This window comes from Bidens hawaiensis, unplaced genomic scaffold (genome assembly GCF_021521415.1).
Source record: "Bidens hawaiensis isolate Kalapana, Puna unplaced genomic scaffold, B.hawaiensis_p1.1 tig00033516_1, whole genome shotgun sequence".
NCBI classification, from domain to species: Eukaryota; Viridiplantae; Streptophyta; class Magnoliopsida; order Asterales; family Asteraceae; genus Bidens; species Bidens hawaiensis.
Genome location: NW_027495747.1, coordinates 48,375 through 66,294, shown reverse-complemented (window position 1 = coordinate 66,294; position 17,920 = coordinate 48,375). Strand labels below are relative to the sequence as shown.

Below are 17,920 nucleotides of genomic sequence, written 5' to 3'. Positions count from 1 at the left end.
AACCGAACCGATAACCGATCGGTTAGGTTGGTTTAATGCTAATAACCGAACCGAACCGAACCGTGCACACCCCTACTGAAAATCACATAAATAATTAGTAAACCCATGACATAAGTTTCATAATACGTCTCCGTCTATAAATTTGTTAGTGCATATCACACACTATAATTTCTTAGTTTGATGACGCTAAAAAATACAGACTTGATAGTTGATACACATACATTCACATAAGTATCTATATATCTTATTCTCCCGTCATCTTTACAAAACACTCGAAATTTCAATAAAATAAAACAAATCAACCAAGTAAACTTATACATAGTAGATAGATTTTTTTTTGTCAAGGGTGTCTAGCCCAACAATACCAAAGTTTGTACAAAACAACACATGTATAAATTTAAGGATAGAATTGAAAGGTATATGACTTTTTAAATGACAAAAACATATCTTAAAGAATACAAGACACTAAAATAAATTCAACTAAAAGCCACATAAAAGAATAGATAACAATCACAACTTGTGGCCACCATCCATTCAACAGATTTCACTCTTTCTTCCTCTTTCAAGTTAACATATTATTTCACTTTCTCTAATTCCTCAACTCTCATCAATGGCTAACTCCTTCAACCTCCCAACTCACCACCACCTTCACAAATCCCACTTTCTTGGCCACACAAGTCTCCTTCACAAACCACCCACAAAACCATATTCATAATCATATTCATATTCATATTCATATTCACTCCACATCACAACCCCACATGCAAAATTCAATCTTTATGAAATATTAGGTGGTAGAGGCTTATGCAATGGTGAACAAGGCCTTCAACAAGAACTCAAGAAACCACCACCACAAACACCATCAACACCACCACAAGAAACACCATCACCAACACCAACACCATCATCAAATGATCAAGAACCTCCATCCACATTTACTATACCCGAAGATGGATTCGAAAAAGAGTTACTAGGATTAACCGGTGGATTCCCGGGTGGTGAAAAAGGCCTCAAAGACTTCATACAAAAGAACCCACCTCCTAAAAAGCCACCACCAGCCTCTCCCACTTCATCAACATCCACGGCTGAGTTCGGGTTAACACGTAAGCCGAAAGCCCCCGAACTGCCCTTGTTGATGCCCGGGATGATTGCGATTGTCAAGAACCCGAATAGTCCTTATTATAAGTATTGTGGGATTGTGCAAAGGATTACTGATGGCAAGGCTGGAGTGTTGTTTGAAGGTGGGAATTGGGATAGGTTGATTACTTTTAAGTTGATTGAGCTTGAACGGCGCGAGAAGGGGCCGCCGATGGTTAGCCCGCGATCGGTCGTGCTCGAAGAGATGATGGAAAAGAGTTCTTGAGTTTGTGTAGGTATTGAGTGTGGAAGTTTGTGTGTACAAATTATGTTTTGTGTGCTTGTATCATGTATAGAGTTGTGTAAACTATTTATGTGATAACCTTAATTAATAAGATGAAATCATACTAGGGTTGTATGAGCTGACAATATTAGGGTTTACAATATTAGGGTGTCTGGTTGGTTAATAGAATTAATTAAGCTTTATCGATTGATGCTCATTATTTGCTAATATGCGTTTGTGGAAAAATGTGCAAGTCAGGATGGGTTGGGTTGTAACAAAAAAGTTAAATTTATAAGCGAATAAAAAGAAAGTTTGATATGTAAAACGTATTTGGATAACAAAATTGAAATGATTTGGGTTGATCATTTTCTATCACAAATGTTGCTTGAAAATTTGAAGTGTGTTTTATGTAAATAAACATGTATAAGCATTGAGCTGCAAGCGTTATTTGTTGCGTTTTGGATTATACCTGATATGTTAGGTGACGTTTGGCAACAACATCGAGGCATGTGGATTGTGGTGACTCTACAACTTATATCATGTTCGATCAAATATGTTGAAGCTGAGATTCTAACTCCGAAAAGACTAGAAGTGATCCATGGAATAAGCCCTGATTTACTGGTATTTGTATGAAGAATTAAATTTTAGCTTTTAACAAACATTGTCACTTTAAGGACATTTAATATTATTATTATGCTTCTAAGTTCTAATAAACCTAAGACCGCACGTGATTGATGAAAATCTCCAAGTATTCATGGTGAAAAAGAATTGAAGAAATTGCAATAAATATTTCCAAATAATCAAAAGTTGAAATTGGGCCCAAAACTTTTAAATTTGGGCCAAAGATTGGCTACTAGTCCATTGTCTCTCCAAATGACAAAATTTTATTATGAGGTTTATTTACTTTCTATGTTTTATAGTTTGATCACAATAGAGTGGTTGTAGGTATGAACATGCATTGGGAGCCATCCTGGGTAGGGATGGACGTTTTCGGTACTGGTATCAACTGATACATGTACGATACGATTCGATACGGTACCGGTATTTCATGAATTTTACATGAAATACCGGTATCGATCCGAATATTTCGGTATCGGTACCAGTACCAAATATTTCCAATTTTTCGGGATCGGTACCGGTCGGTATCAGTATCATCCCGAGCTCATCCCTAATCATTGGGTCCAAGGTAAGATTGTGGGTTCCATAGACCATCCTTTACATGTATGTGTTGTTGTGTCGTTCATGTGGGATTAGTTGCTTGGCGGGTTCAATTGCTCAATTTGAACATGACCCGACCATATCTACTTTTTGTGTATATACATCAATCGTTTAAAAATCATGTAACCTGAGCCGTTTAACTTTTTTTACCTAAACATGTATTGTACAAGTATAGAGGTTAATGAGCCGAAATGAGGTTGTAAACATGTTAATCGAGTTGATGGTTGTAATTAATTGTAGAAGTTTTAGAGAATAATGTTCTCCAAACTGAAAAGATAACTTAATATAGAAAAAAAAAAAAAAAAAAAAAATCGAACTTGAGCCATCAAAAATCCAAAAACATCACACACAAAAAAGAAGAAAAATTGCTGCTAAGAAAGACTAATCCTTTAACAAAAACATCCCAAAAACCAAGCCATAATTACATATTTGGGCATGGCCAATAGAAACCATAAAGCAAACAAGATGATAGAACAAGGGTAAAACAGTAATTTCAAACTCATCATGATGATCTATCCATATGATGATGAACCTCAGGACTCTCCATAATACTCTCCAAACCAGGTTTCCACTTTGTAACAACACTTCCTTGAGTTAATCTACTTCTTTCAATCTCTTGCAACACTTGTTCCAGTGTCCACCCTTGATCTTTCTTCAACTGCACCATTAGCCACTGTAACTCATCTTTTGTTAATACCAGTTTTACCCTCAGTGTACTACTTTCTTTGTTCAAAGTTGCACTTGTTTTCTCAGGTTCTTGTTTCTCTTGTTGGTCATGTTGTTGTAAGGTTTCTTCTTGTGTTGGTGTTCTTTGAATGCATGTTTCCATGTAGTTTCCCATGTCTTGTAACAAACAGAAAACAACTGATCAAACACTTATTATCTTTGGTTGTTTTAAGGAACACTCAACTTATGATTTAGTTTATGAACAGAGAGATCTGGTGAGTGATTTAGGGAGTTGTTAGAACCTTTCAACAAATGCATGTGAGGGGTGGGGACTATGGGTATTTATAGGTGAGAATAATCAATATTAATAATCATGATTTCATGCACTTTGTCTAGAAAGTAAAATCCAAAAAAAGTTTATATTAATGTATAAAATTATGTTATCATAATTAAACAACTAATATTGTTCAAAATGACATGTACTAGACTTTGGTAGAAAAATTAAAAATATCATTTCAGCTTAAATTTGTTATGTAAAAGTTACTTGACTTATTTAATATAACACTTTCTTTCAAAGTTCTTATTGAACAAACACCGGCTAAACCTTAGGAAAACTCTCAGGATGGTTCGATATCATGAGCCCTAATCTACCTAGTGGTGTTTCAACCAATCTTAAACTTAGGAACATGACACGAGTCATGAGTGGGATTCCAACCTGAGACGTTAAACAAAAACAAAAGAAGAACCCGTAAGTGAACTAGGATATAACTTCTAACAACTCCACCTAAATGATGATGGTGTGACAAGATTTAATTAAGTGGCATAAGTGTTCAAAAATATATTTACGTGTATGATTTCTTTTAGTTATAAAAGATGGTACGCATGTATTTGTACATAAAGTGATTAGAAATAATTCTGTATATATATTTCAACATTTTAAACAAATAATATGTGTATAGTTTAATTAAGTAATAATAATATATTGGTCATATTATATAAATAATTCAGATTCAGACATCCATAATGGAGTATTCATCGACTCTACTAACATTTATTTTGTTTGATGTTACTTACAAGGCATCTTCTTTGAATTTTATTCTATCTCCATTATGTCACTATTTTCGAATTTCGACTTGTATACATAGGAGTGTGCACGGTTCGGTTCGGTTATTAGTATTAACCTAACCTAACCGATCGGTTATTGGTTCGGTTCGGTTAATTTCGGTTAATAACCAGTATCAAACTTGGGCTAAAATTTTACTTAAAACTACATGAAATGAATGTTTAAATACATAAAATTAATGCATAACTACAGGAAATGAATGTATAAATATATGAAATTGATATTTTAGTACATGAATGCAGATATAAATACATGAATATGATAGTATTAAACTATTAATACATATAATACATGAAATAGAGGGAAAAATGCTTGAAAATATTAAATGATGAAGAGTTCGGTTCGGTTCGGTTCGGTTAATTTCGGTTAATTCGGTTTTCGGTTATATCGGTTCGGTTTCGTCGGTTTTCGGTTAACGATTCGGTTATTGTTCACCCCTAGTACACCATGCGTACAAACCGTGTCATGTGCATCAACAATTGTACTCTATGAAATCCAAGTTATCCAAATTAATATCATTCTTAAGTAACGTACAAAGGTTCATGCATGGGGTATATTCATATATCATATATGCAACCGTGGTATGGACTACTGAGTCCCACAATGTCGTGTACGTCTAACATCTAGTGCACAAATTAATATTCCATTGCAACAACTACTTATTATATGATTAAGTTTGCATAATAAAGATTTTAAATATATATATATATATATATGTGTGTCCTACGTACATTCAGTACTTAAAAAAAATGATATATAATAACCTTTTATTCGTGTAATACCTACTCGTACTTTTTTTGTGGGTTCACATGTGATGCTTTTGTCTCGATGTCGGTTGTTTTTCTATTTATCTATAATATATATAAACGAAAACATAAAAATCCTACGTGTCATGATGTGGTCGCTCCCCTTTTTTTAGAGTCACCAGATTTGCTTGATTTTTAAATGGAGACTTCTCATGCATTTGACCCGAATTCACGGGTATGAGTCTTACCAAACCTAGATTTTTCTTAAACGAGTTTTAACATCTCATTAAATTAAAAATTATTCTCACCAAATTATTGATGAGAAAATCCTATAAAATAGGATATACTAAAAATTATTATATAATTTTTTATAAAAAAAAGATATTATTTATAATTAAGAAACAATTTTATAGTAAAAAAATAAGCGAGTCTTGGGTCTCACCAAACCCAAATAACTTTTAAATCGGGTTATAAAATCTTAGTTATTTGTGAAACTCTTTTATTATCAAACTCTAATATAAATTTTCTTACAATAAATAAAATTGAACTCCAAAAAAGTATATAAATATTAAAAACGAATGAATGAATAATGTAAAACAGCTCCCGTAATACGGGGATAAAAACTAGTTATTTAATAATGGTTGTCTATAATCTATACCATAGATTCCACCTGCTTATAGTATTTATATTTTATAATGTATACAACTTATGCATTTGCATGTATAATGAATGTATTATTTGGGTGCTATGGATCGATAATGAATAAATGATGAATGCAAACAAGAAAGCACATCAATCCTAGCCTCAAGATATGAACTTGATAGCAAAAACACGAAATCAAGGAACGCGAATCTGGCAATGGAAACAACATAAACGCAATCATAAGAAAACAAAATGTTTCTAAAGACTTCAACCAAAAACCATGAGATACCGGTATCAATTTATCTTACAAAAGAACACCATCTTTATAAAGGCACTTCTGGATGTAACTTGATTGTACACATATGATACCTATGAGTGTGATTGTCTTGCAAATGAAAGTTAAAACTATAAGTGTCACTAATTGAAAACAGAAGTATGGATTATAATAGGCTAATACTCACCTTATCATAATACAGATGATAAAAATCCAATATACTGAGGTACAAATGTATAAATATTACTCCGTATGATGATTCTTTGTTATCCAAACACTTAAAATTGTTGATTTGAATATCTATAATAATTTCATTAAATATGTGTGTAATCTTCTTGTATCTTGTTAGACGTCCTTTCCTACTAATATATATCTCCACCGCTAAAAAAAATGATAATAATAAACTAATGAAATAACTAATGCCAAATTATATTTTTCATCATGGTTTATTGGATTATACTATACAAGTTTCATATATGTTGACCGCTTCTATGTGAAGCCAGATTGGTTTGTTACTTTTGAATTATTGTTTTTGTAAGTGATGGGGACTGGAGAAATTATTTAAATGTTTGACTAGCTGAAGTGTTTAATACGTACCCTTATCACTCTCAAGTCAAGTGGACTCTATTTAGAAAGTATTTAACAACTTGTCTAGTAATGTAACATAGTCTTAAATTTATTATTATTATTCGTTTTATACTTTAGAAAATGAAGAAACATTTTAAGCTATTTTATATGAATAAGAGAAAATAATGAAAATAACCATTTTTTCAAGTTTAATAAACTCGTATATGATATATGTATAGACAACTTGATCGCCCCTATCGCCCCAACAATTAGCCCATTACGGGTGGCCTAAGTAAAAATGTAAAATGAGTTCTATTAAAGACGACATCTGTCTTTTGAGGAATGTACGTCTAACATAGAGCTCGTCATAATTTTTTTTTTTAGTTTGACTTCTCGAATTTACATCAACAGAGTAGTTAAAATGAATGTATATCATAAATAGTGCACCAATGCATTAACATAATTGTAAAGAGTTCGGTTCTAGTATTCTTTGATATATACATGTAGGTATAACACATCTTTGTTCTTTTAAATTTTATTTTCAAATTCACCATTTAAATATAGAGATGATGACATGATGTGTGTCAAGATCAATAGACAAGACGTGTAGAAATAAAATTCTAAAAAACGCGGCGTCACTAGCATCGAAAGAAAAGTCATATCTCATTTAGAATGAATTTATGGGATTGAAAGACATGAGAATGAAAGTGTGTTTTCGATGCGTTTTGTAAATTGTGTGTAATGGTTCAACTAAAAAGTGAAAAACGCCTCGGCACCTCACTATCATGTAAGAATGAGAGCTTTACTAACTTATTCATAAGAAACACGTAATAATTTGACTAAATAAACAGTTATTTTTTAATAGCCTTTTTATATATTAACGTGAAATGAATGATTTGATTGGTTGGAAACTAATATGGTCACACGCTTTTAGCCCTCACGGCCACAAGCCCCATACAGCCTCCGCCCTTTGACGCCTTCCATCCCACATACGTTTGCGTTTAACACCTAGACAAGTAATGTGGCAATTGGCATGGGGTGCTATTCCGCAGTAACAGTTGTTTTTAAAATAACTTTCATGGCATCTAAAAGTAAAACATGACTTAGTCAGGTATTTGCTTAAGTAAATCGAAGACATGATCAAAGAAGAGAATATTACAAGGTTGACCATTGGACTTGAAGTTGCTTTTTTCTTACACTAACAATTTTAACCTTTTAAGTTTTAAATTATCTAGATACTAGTATATGTCGTGACAACTTACTTCAAGTTGAAATGAGACATCACATACATCCTTTGCGTTTGTTAACTATTAAACCAATTGCTTTCATATCATGTTTTGACAATTAAGATTACAGTTATGTAATATAAGATTTATAAAATTTAATTAAACACGTATCTGATTGGAAAAAAACAATTTATTCTCTTTTTTTTTCTTGAACAACAACTTTCAATAAAACCCGACCAAACTAACAGCCTAAAACAAAACAAATGAAAAAGAAAATTATACCATTCCTCCTGAGTAAGGAATTTAAAAGATCTATTTTTTATCCAAAGGAAAAGACATATTTGATATAGTCAATCACCTTCGAAGCCGTAATGACTTTTCGTTCAAACATTACTTAATTTCTTGACTTCCGTACGCACCAGCACGCCATCATGATGATTCCTTATAGCACCTCTACTTCATAAAAAATATTATCTAACAAATTGATTCTGTTGCAATAGTAAAATGGGGAAGAGATGATTAAAGAAAAGTAAAAAAAAAAATCATTGAGAAAATCATGAAAATAACAAATATATGTTTTTCAATGCATTCATATAGTATTAGCAGATACTAGTATAACAGAACAAAATCTTTTATAACAATTAGTATAACAGATTATGTAAAATTAAAATAACAATGGAAATTTCACATTTAAGTTAATTTTCTTTTCAAAAGATGTGGTAATTAACTTTTTCTAAACATATGGACAAGAAAATCTGAATAGAGGTTAACTGGGAATTTATATAAAAATATGTGAATTTATAATAGTTTAAACAAACACAAATTGAACATTAACTTGATTAAATAAATTTGATTACTAGCTAGAAATCAGTGAACATTACTTGATATAATTTATTATTATTATCATCAGATTAGATGTATATTATACTAATAGTAATCTAAAGTTTGCTTTGTAATTTTATTTTCATAAATTGGGTTATTTGTTTCGCAACACTTTCAGACATACTCTTGTAAATTAGCTTCCTACCCTGACGACATGATTTCTTTTGTTTACGTATCTATGTATATTTTTACGCTTTCCCGTGGCGGAGCACGGGTGAAATCTTACTAGTTAAAACTTAAAAGCTAAAAATATGTGTAAGTATTAATTATGAAAATTAAATAGACCAAGATTAATTATAAATACAAGATTTATCAACGAGTACCACACTACCACCCAAACATTATCTAAAATCTTTTAAATGGAATTACATAAATCATTCCTAAGCTATTAGCTAAGATACATTTTCCTCTTCCTCTTCAAAATTAACTGAACATCTATTTAAATTCTTGAATCTTGACCTTTTATTTTTTACCAATGAGTCCATCTTTTTTTTTTCCTTGCCAATAATCTGGTCACGGTGAACATATCAATTTGCTTCATTGTCACTTGTGCTAAATAACCATTTTTTAAACATAACCCCGCCATTGTCCAACCACTAAAAAGCATAAATAAATTTAAAATTAAGATTTGAGTTAATATCAATGTCACTAAATCAAAATAATAAATGAAGATTACAACTATGATGTCTCAGACCAAATCTTGCATCACCCGTCTAATATAGAAATATTGGACATGAAAATTATCGTACCTCAAATAAAACTAACGCATATTAAGTGCCATGACTATAGCTAAGACAATAACTTCAAAGTTAATTACGCTTAGAAGAAAGAAATTTAAGATAACTTGTCTTTTTGCAAGTTTTCACACAAAAGGATAATTATATTGTAATACTAGGTTAGTTACCCGTGTTACACACGGGTAAAAAATAAAGAAAGCGTAATATATATGTGTATGTTATATATTGTAATGAATTGTAAATGTCATATTTATAAGAATAGATAATTTTACATAATTAAGTTTAAATAAAACATAATAAATATCTGATTTTGATCAATAAGAATAAGAAAAAAATATATAAATCGTTTGAAAATTATACAATTTGTATATTGTGAATTATAAAAAGGGCAACAATTAGATATAATTTTGGTTTTACACTTGAAGGGAATGCATAATTATATATGTTAAGTCAGAAAAATCTAACACAATTATTGCCACTTAAGTGAAGCTGTTAAACACTTTTTTGTTTGAAATATAAGGTCTTGGGTTCAAGACCTGTATCACACAATAATTCATCATAAATATTCTTCTATTATTAGTAGTGTTGTAAAACTCGGCCTAGGCGGCCGAGTACTCGACGCCTAGGCGCTCCTCGGCAATTTACTGCACCGCTTTTCTTCTCCAAGGTCAAAAAACTCAGAACCGGCCCTAGGAGGTCCAACTCGGTAATAGGCGGCTCTACTCGGCCTAGGCGGCCCAACTCGGTTTTAACATATTTTGACTTGAAAAAAAAAATTTCTCCAAGAGCCAACCACTACTTATTTACCTTTTCACGATAGGACGCAGCCTAATTTCAGTTCTAAACTCGCAACCACCATTGTTATCATCCGATTCAAAGTTCTAAACTCGTAAACCTTTATTTAAGTTCGATTGAGATACGTCTTTCATCAACTGAGACATGTTCTTGAACTAATACGTTCGTGTTGTTGATTGTATGTATTTGTATTTTTTGTTTGTATTTTGTAGAATATTTAGTAAACTTTTGATATTTACATATATATAATCTTCGAAAAATGAATTTATTTATAAAATACCATGTCCGAGTACTCTCCGAGTACACCCCGCCTAGATCGAGTACTCGCAACTCCTTAATCGACCGCCTTAGGAGCGCCTAGCAACTTTTGCTACATTGATTATTAGTATAGTTAGATATTAATTTGTTTGATCACATCTAGCATGATGTTTTAAATCCAAGGACAACAAGTCAAAGGACGAATTATGTAACAAATATTTATTAAAAAATGTTTGAATCAAGTAAACAACTAGTGAACAATATGATTCCCTCTCAACCACATGGAGAAGATAACTCTACGACTCATATTCTGTTGTTTCTTCTTGTTCAAATCCATCTTTGGCACCAATGATTGCCGTCCGGCATCATGCAGTCCCACCGGACCGCAGGTACAGTTTCCATTTCGTATCCGCGGTCGCCAGGCACCCCACTGCGGGTTTCATGGCTTCGACCTCTCATTTACCAAACGGAACCGAACGATTCTCCACTTAATATCCACACGATCATAAATCGTTAACCGAATTTCATACCTTGAACAGGTATATTTGTTCAATCTAATAGTGGAATATAGTGTTTAGGGTTTTAGTATTGAGATAACGCCTGTAAACGACTGAACGGATTTGTTCAATCTAATAGTGGAATATAGTGTTTAGGGTTTTAGCATTGAGCTAACGCATGTAAACGACTAAACGGATATGAACAAGTGCATGTTTGTGTTCATTCATTTAACTTTAAACGAACACGAACACTTAACAGACAAATATTTGTGTTCGTGGTCCGATTATGTGTTCGTGTTCGTTTATGTCCATTTATTTAAAATTTAAGCAAACAGTTCACAAACATAAAAGAACATATTTAAAATTTTGAATAAAGATAACTGAACATAATCGAATATATATAAATATACGTAACTTACACAAACAAACTTAAATGAACATAAACATTTGTAAACAACATAAATGAACGAACATACATGAATGTTCACGTGCATAAATGAACGAACTAATTGTTCCTTCGTTTAATAAGAATGAACACTAACTTTTTGTTCATGTTCATTCGTTTATTAAGTAAACAGACATATAATAACAATAATAATAATAATAATAATAATGATAAATGGGACCTGATAAATGGTTCACGAACAGTTCACCGAAGACTGATTGATCATACCATTTAATAAACGATTACAATATATAAAGATAAACCGTGTAGTAAGCAAGCTCGATACTAACACCTTAAATACTATATTTCAGTATTATATCTCTATATTGCATTCCAATATTAGAGTGTTGATTATGATTTGCAGATCATTTATATTAATCCCGAGTTCTGCCGGCCTAATCGGATAGTTAATTTCAGCCTAACCGGGACACCATTCGATTTCATCAGCATCAGGAGTCATACATTTTACAATTGTTCGTTGCGAAAGCCTGATTTTGATTATAAGTTTCCTGCAGTGGCGTTAAGGTGCCTAGATAGAGTGAATTATTTGGTTATTGCTGTGAATGGATCGATTCAGGAAGGTGAGGTGCCGGAGAATTACCAGGATATGGCGGTGATCTCGGTGCCGATTAGGTGGTACAGTGATGTTAAGGTGGAAATGGAGTTGATTTGGTTAACACCGTTTTGTAGATATTGTGAGATTGAAGGTAGAATGTGTGGAATGAAAGGAAGTGATGGAGAAACTACTTGCTTTGGTTCTTCTGAAGGTAACTAATTTTACAACTAAACTACTTTAGCAAAAAATATAAAAAAATGTATGAAATGGTGTTCGTCGAATCATACGATTCATATATAACATGTTTGACTGACACATAAATGACTGATGTGATTATTGATAAAGTCATAGACTCATCATAATTGACAGAGTCATATTGCACGTATGACTATTTTTCATCATATCATATTGAGCGTACGACTTTTTCTCACTGTATCATATGGCTCGTATGACATCATATGACATATATGTGTGACAACATGCTTCTATATAACATTTTTGGGTGGTGTTCGTATACCATCACCAAAAATACAATAATCCTTAACGTACCTTAATGTACAACAATACATATATTCACGAAATTAATCATTGAAATCACATCGCAAGATCTCGGAATCATCAATGCATACCCAATTAATCATCGATTAACCCAAAAAAAACAATTTTGGATCGTTAATCGATCAATTTTTTACTTTTCTTCAGGAAACCTGTAACACCCCAGCCCGGTTAGGGCCGACGTGTCACTCGATACGATAAATAAAAATCCAAATTTAAAAGTTTAAACTCATTCAATACCAAAAAGGTTCAATATCATTGACAACGAAAATAAATAAAGTTGTTTCACTCAAAAGAAATTATTTAAGTTCCTCATTTTCCAACTTAAGACTTTTACTTTTACTCTCTTATCACACGTTCCCCGGATTCCCTTGAGTACCTGTAACAAATTAAAGAAAACACAAAACAAAGAAACACGGATGAGCCAAAAACTGCCCAGTAACGGAGGAAAATAGCAGTAACAATATACGATTAAAAACGATACGGGGAACAGTCAAGGAAGAACAATTACAGTTTGTGAGCCGATAACAGTAACAATACACTGAACTATCAGTTATGAAACAGTACAATAACAATGTATTGGAAATACCCATGTGAGCCAGTAACAGTAACAGTATGTACATTAGCTGCAGACTAATGCACTAGTAATTAAGTGAGATAGGAATGTGGACACACACACCTAACCATCTCACTCCAGTAACAGTTTACCTAGGATCGATCCATACGTCTCTCGGTAATCAGTATATGCTCTCATCGCACAATAAAATAGAGACGCTGTGGACTAATCGCTCCGCCACAGATAGAGCATGTCAAAGGTGCCTCGATTGACGCCCTACGTCCCCATAGGTGGATAAATGCTCGGATATTGAGGTCAAACAAAATGCGATAACAATGGTCAATATCAATACAATATGTCTCAATAACAATCAGTCAATGTACAATGGTCTATTAGGAACATGCGATAATGAGTGCAATAAATATATTATATCGCATGCATGACAACAATATAACAATATGCAATTAATAAAGGACGAAACTATTCAATAACGGTGACACGATACTATGAATCAACTCAATAATTATAATACGATTAACGACTCAAGAACTCATATACTACGATAGCGAAGACACGGTATGACGCTACAAGTGCAAGACCACGAAGTCCGTACACTATGAGATCGATGAAAACAATATTTACGCTACAAGTGAAAGAACACAGAATCCGTACACTACGAGAACGGTGAAAACAATATAAAGCTAAAAGAAGAGAAACACGGAATCCGTACCTTAAAAGCGGAATAGCGTTAACCGAAATAAACCGTAAGCTCGAATTAATCGTCACGAAATCCTACAATTTTACCGCATCTTAAATTATATTACCGATTAGTTAGGTAACGCAATTTGTGTGATCTTGTGGTTGTTTATACCGTAAAATATTAGTTGCATGAACCTTATTGTACCAAATAATGAATGTCTCTGTAAAGACTTATTTAAGCAATCAACCTTAATATTATATACACATAATAATACAGTGGGCATTTAACAAATTCTTTGAATGTACACTTTTAAGTATATAATACCACTTCACAAACTATATTGATAAAATAAGTTATAGTAAATTGAGAAAACAATTTTCTTTTCTTTGTTTTAATAGTTTTGTATAATAATATTATATATTTGCTTTTGTTGTAGCACTAGGTTCTCTTCCAGTTACACCATAATTAACGTTTTACCAGTAGCTTTTTAAGAAGAACAAAAGATCACACAAATTCAGAATTCATGGGTTCCAAACTCCTTGGTTGACAGTCGAATTAAATCCGTATATAATATTACCTTAAGCCTAGATGAACGGTTGGTTTCGGACTTCCAACGAGCGGAAATAGAATGAGAACCGGAGCACGTCGGAGTAAACAACACGTACGGCAGTGGCGTGACGATGGCGGATGGTACGTTCAGCATGCGGTTGCGGCGTGCTTCCGGCAATTTACAGGGCGGCAGTGGCGGTGTTGGCGGCAGAGAAAAGTAGAGATTTAGGGTTTTCCGAATAAGAGGTCGTTCGTTGATATTTATACGAGATGGAAGGAAGCTATATGGAAGTTCCGTTTCCGCCGGTTCAAGAAAACGTAGTTTATTATGATTCTAATTTACTTTTAAGAAATGACAAAATTAGCCCTTTAACTTATATATATATATATATATATATATATATATATATATATATATTTTTAACTATTTGATAGCTTGCACATTAAACCTTCTAGTTTAGCAATAAGTTTTACCCAGCTCTATACATTTAAAATGCTTAAGTAACATAACAGACTTTTTGTTTTACGGGGTATTAACTCTTTCATTAAACGACATTTTTAACTTTATTAAAGTATCGCGTTCGGTTAGTCGACTTTATTATTTAATCAGTTTCACTGGCTATAAATTCTTATATAAATTCGACACATAAATTGGTATTTTTAGATTTTCGTATATTACAAAACCCGTTTTGAGCGTATTATGATTTTCTTGAACGTTTTTTGTATTTTGGCTTTGAGCGTTTTTGTATTTTTGGCTTTGAGCGTTCGTTTTTTCCTTGATTGTTTTGTTTTTGGCTTGAGCGTAATTCGCGTACGTTTTTGTACGTTTATAATTATTGTACATTAACCTATGTATGTATGTATGTATGTATGCATGTATGTATATATGTATTAGAAACCAATTGTTAAACTTGAAAACTCAGTGATCAAATAGTTAGTTTCAAAAGGTGATGGCAATCAACCCCTTAAAATTGATTATTATTAGTTCATACAACGTACCCTAAATCAAATGTTTTTAGTATGCATATGAAGTGGTGATTTATTCATATACAGGGATTCGAAGGAGCATGTACGGATTAATCTTAGCCATTGTCTTGTCGATATTAATATGTATCGTTGCGGTTGTATGGTACATTGCTGACAAAAGAAAGGAATACAATCAGAGTCTACACCAAAACATTGATGTATTTTCTACCACAATTGCTCCACGACAACGTGCCTCAACAGGATTGGATATGTCCATAATCGAGTCATACATGATGACAGTTCTTGGAGAGAGTCGTAGGCTACCTAAAGACGATGACACTTGTCCGATATGTCTTTCTAAATATGAGCCTAAAGACACGTTAAGAACGATCCCTGAATGTAATCATTATTTTCATGCAGGTTGTATAGACCAGTGGCTTAAGTTGAACGCAACTTGCCCTATATGTAGGAACTCACCATGAAAGTTGGTTTTGATTACACCAAAACTAGTATCTAGACCCGCCGCAAAAACCATGAATAAAAAGTTCGATTTGAATGTAACGTAAAAACAGTCTTATCACAAATTCAAGTAAATCGCCACAATGAACAGGAATGATAAACCGAACGCAAACATTGAACAACGCACGCACGTTAACTCGCAAAAATTCGACCGAAATAAATTATGTTACTATGACCAAAGTGGTCGCCACTATATCTCCAGCTAATGTTGTGTCGTCGATCGTATCCGGCCATAAAGTTATAAGCACCGAGTTGTCACTGTATGAAATCATAGAGGTTAGTCATAAAGGTTGATAGAAAAATTCTATCATCAGAGTATGCAATAGCAGGCAACCAACACTAATTGAATTGATGAACATGCACAGAATTATCATCAAACTTATATTAGCCTTTTCCATATCAGTTTTATAAATTGCAGACGCATTCAGCAGATAACTTATAAGTGCCAAGCATATATGTGTCTGATTAAACAAAAACCATAATTCACGCAACAATATTAAATCTCATTGTGACATATGATCGAGTAGGTGGTGTGCAGTTCAACACACTTGGTTTCAGCATATAAATTTTAGAATCAGGATACCCAAACACTACAAATCATGCAAAGGTACTTCACTATCGGATACCCAAACACTACAAATCATGCAAAGGTACTTCACTATCGACAGTTTTCAAAATTGCATCAACGACATACTACGAATTAAATTGTAGATGATAAATTACCTAATTAGGTTAGAAGACAATCGAGAAAACCAAAAACGTAATCGTTAAAGACCAATGCATGCTGAATAACTATTTTGTAGAGGATGAATTTGTCACTTACACTAACAAATCGACACCAGCAAGCAAATTAAAAAAAGTATTTTAAGAGTATTTTAGATTTTCTAGGATATACCCGAAACTGTTGTGGAGTAATTAATCTTATATTAAAAAAACTTCGAATCTAAGCAATATATACGGTCTAACCAAAATATCAAATTTAGATAGACAACTTACTTCAGTAGGTCATTTTGGCTTCATAGTCAACATGAGGAAGTAAGTCTCAGTCATCATAGCCTTGGTTCCAAAACGTAGAATCCATATCCAAAATACTGATACATAGACACACTAACCGATGAAACAGATACATAGAGACACTTATCGATGAAACAGAGCACACGTACACTTATAAGATGTTTGTCTGTTTGCATACCTCCCAATCTAACTAAGCTGCATAACAATAAGAAAACCAAATAAGGACAAAGCGAAATTCAATTTAAGTATTAACACGTTTGGGCTCATTGACTGAGCCGCATCCCAAACTATAAACAAAAAAAAAAGTCATAAGTGATAAAATTTAAACCGTCATTTACACAACAATTATACTCCGCTTATAAGAATATTTATTGGATGAATACAAATATATTAAAGATAACAAACCTTATGGCAGATGAAGTTAACATTCAAGGTGAGATCAGATTACCAAAAGGTACAACCAAAGCCACTGTGATTATATTCCAAACTGAAAAGTCAAAAGATTATATTCCAAACTGAAAAGTCAAAACAAATGGCCATATTTTCAATTAATAATGTAATCCAATAAACTGAAAACATGTAAATAATAACAAATGTTTCTAAACAAAGCAAAAATCGCATCCTAGGCTGCAATGAAAAAGAAAGTAATTAATCATAAAGTTATATCGAGCAAACTATATTACAATATAGAGCATCACTACTCACAATAGGGTTTGGAATTCGGACCCGGCAATGACACGCGATGATGGAGACAATAGGTGAGAGCGTGCTACATCGTCAACAACCATATACAACTTGCGTCGACGGGCTACTTTGTTGAAAAAATGCTTTTACTGCCATGATAGACAAATCGTGAAGCAAACCCTATTAATTTGACAAACAGGATTGTCAACCAAAGGCAAAACCAAAGTCCAAAAACTATAGACATTTCGTCGTACAACTGGTGAGCAGCCCAACAAACAAACATAATGATCCTTGGGTTGGAATGCAACAATAGGTAGACGAAGTATTAGACATAACAAACGTACCTATCAATAACAAACACAGATCAGGACCCAAATTCCGACCA

The 17,920-nt window shown here is 32.9% G+C and overlaps 2 pseudogenes across 1 annotated transcript; both read left to right on the top strand.

The window, feature by feature from the left end:
- The first annotated feature begins 354 nt into the window (after nt 1-354).
- On the top strand, nt 355-1,479 carry LOC143584969 (NAD(P)H-quinone oxidoreductase subunit S, chloroplastic pseudogene; annotated as a pseudogene).
- Nucleotides 1,480-10,775: 9,296 nt separating this feature from the next.
- Nucleotides 10,776-15,804, top strand: LOC143584968 (RING-H2 finger protein ATL22-like; annotated as a pseudogene). The gene is made up of 3 exons (XR_013144470.1): nt 10,776-11,033; nt 11,801-12,203; nt 15,406-15,804. The product of XR_013144470.1 is annotated as an RING-H2 finger protein ATL22-like (transcript).
- Nucleotides 15,805-17,920: the final 2,116 nt, after the last annotated feature.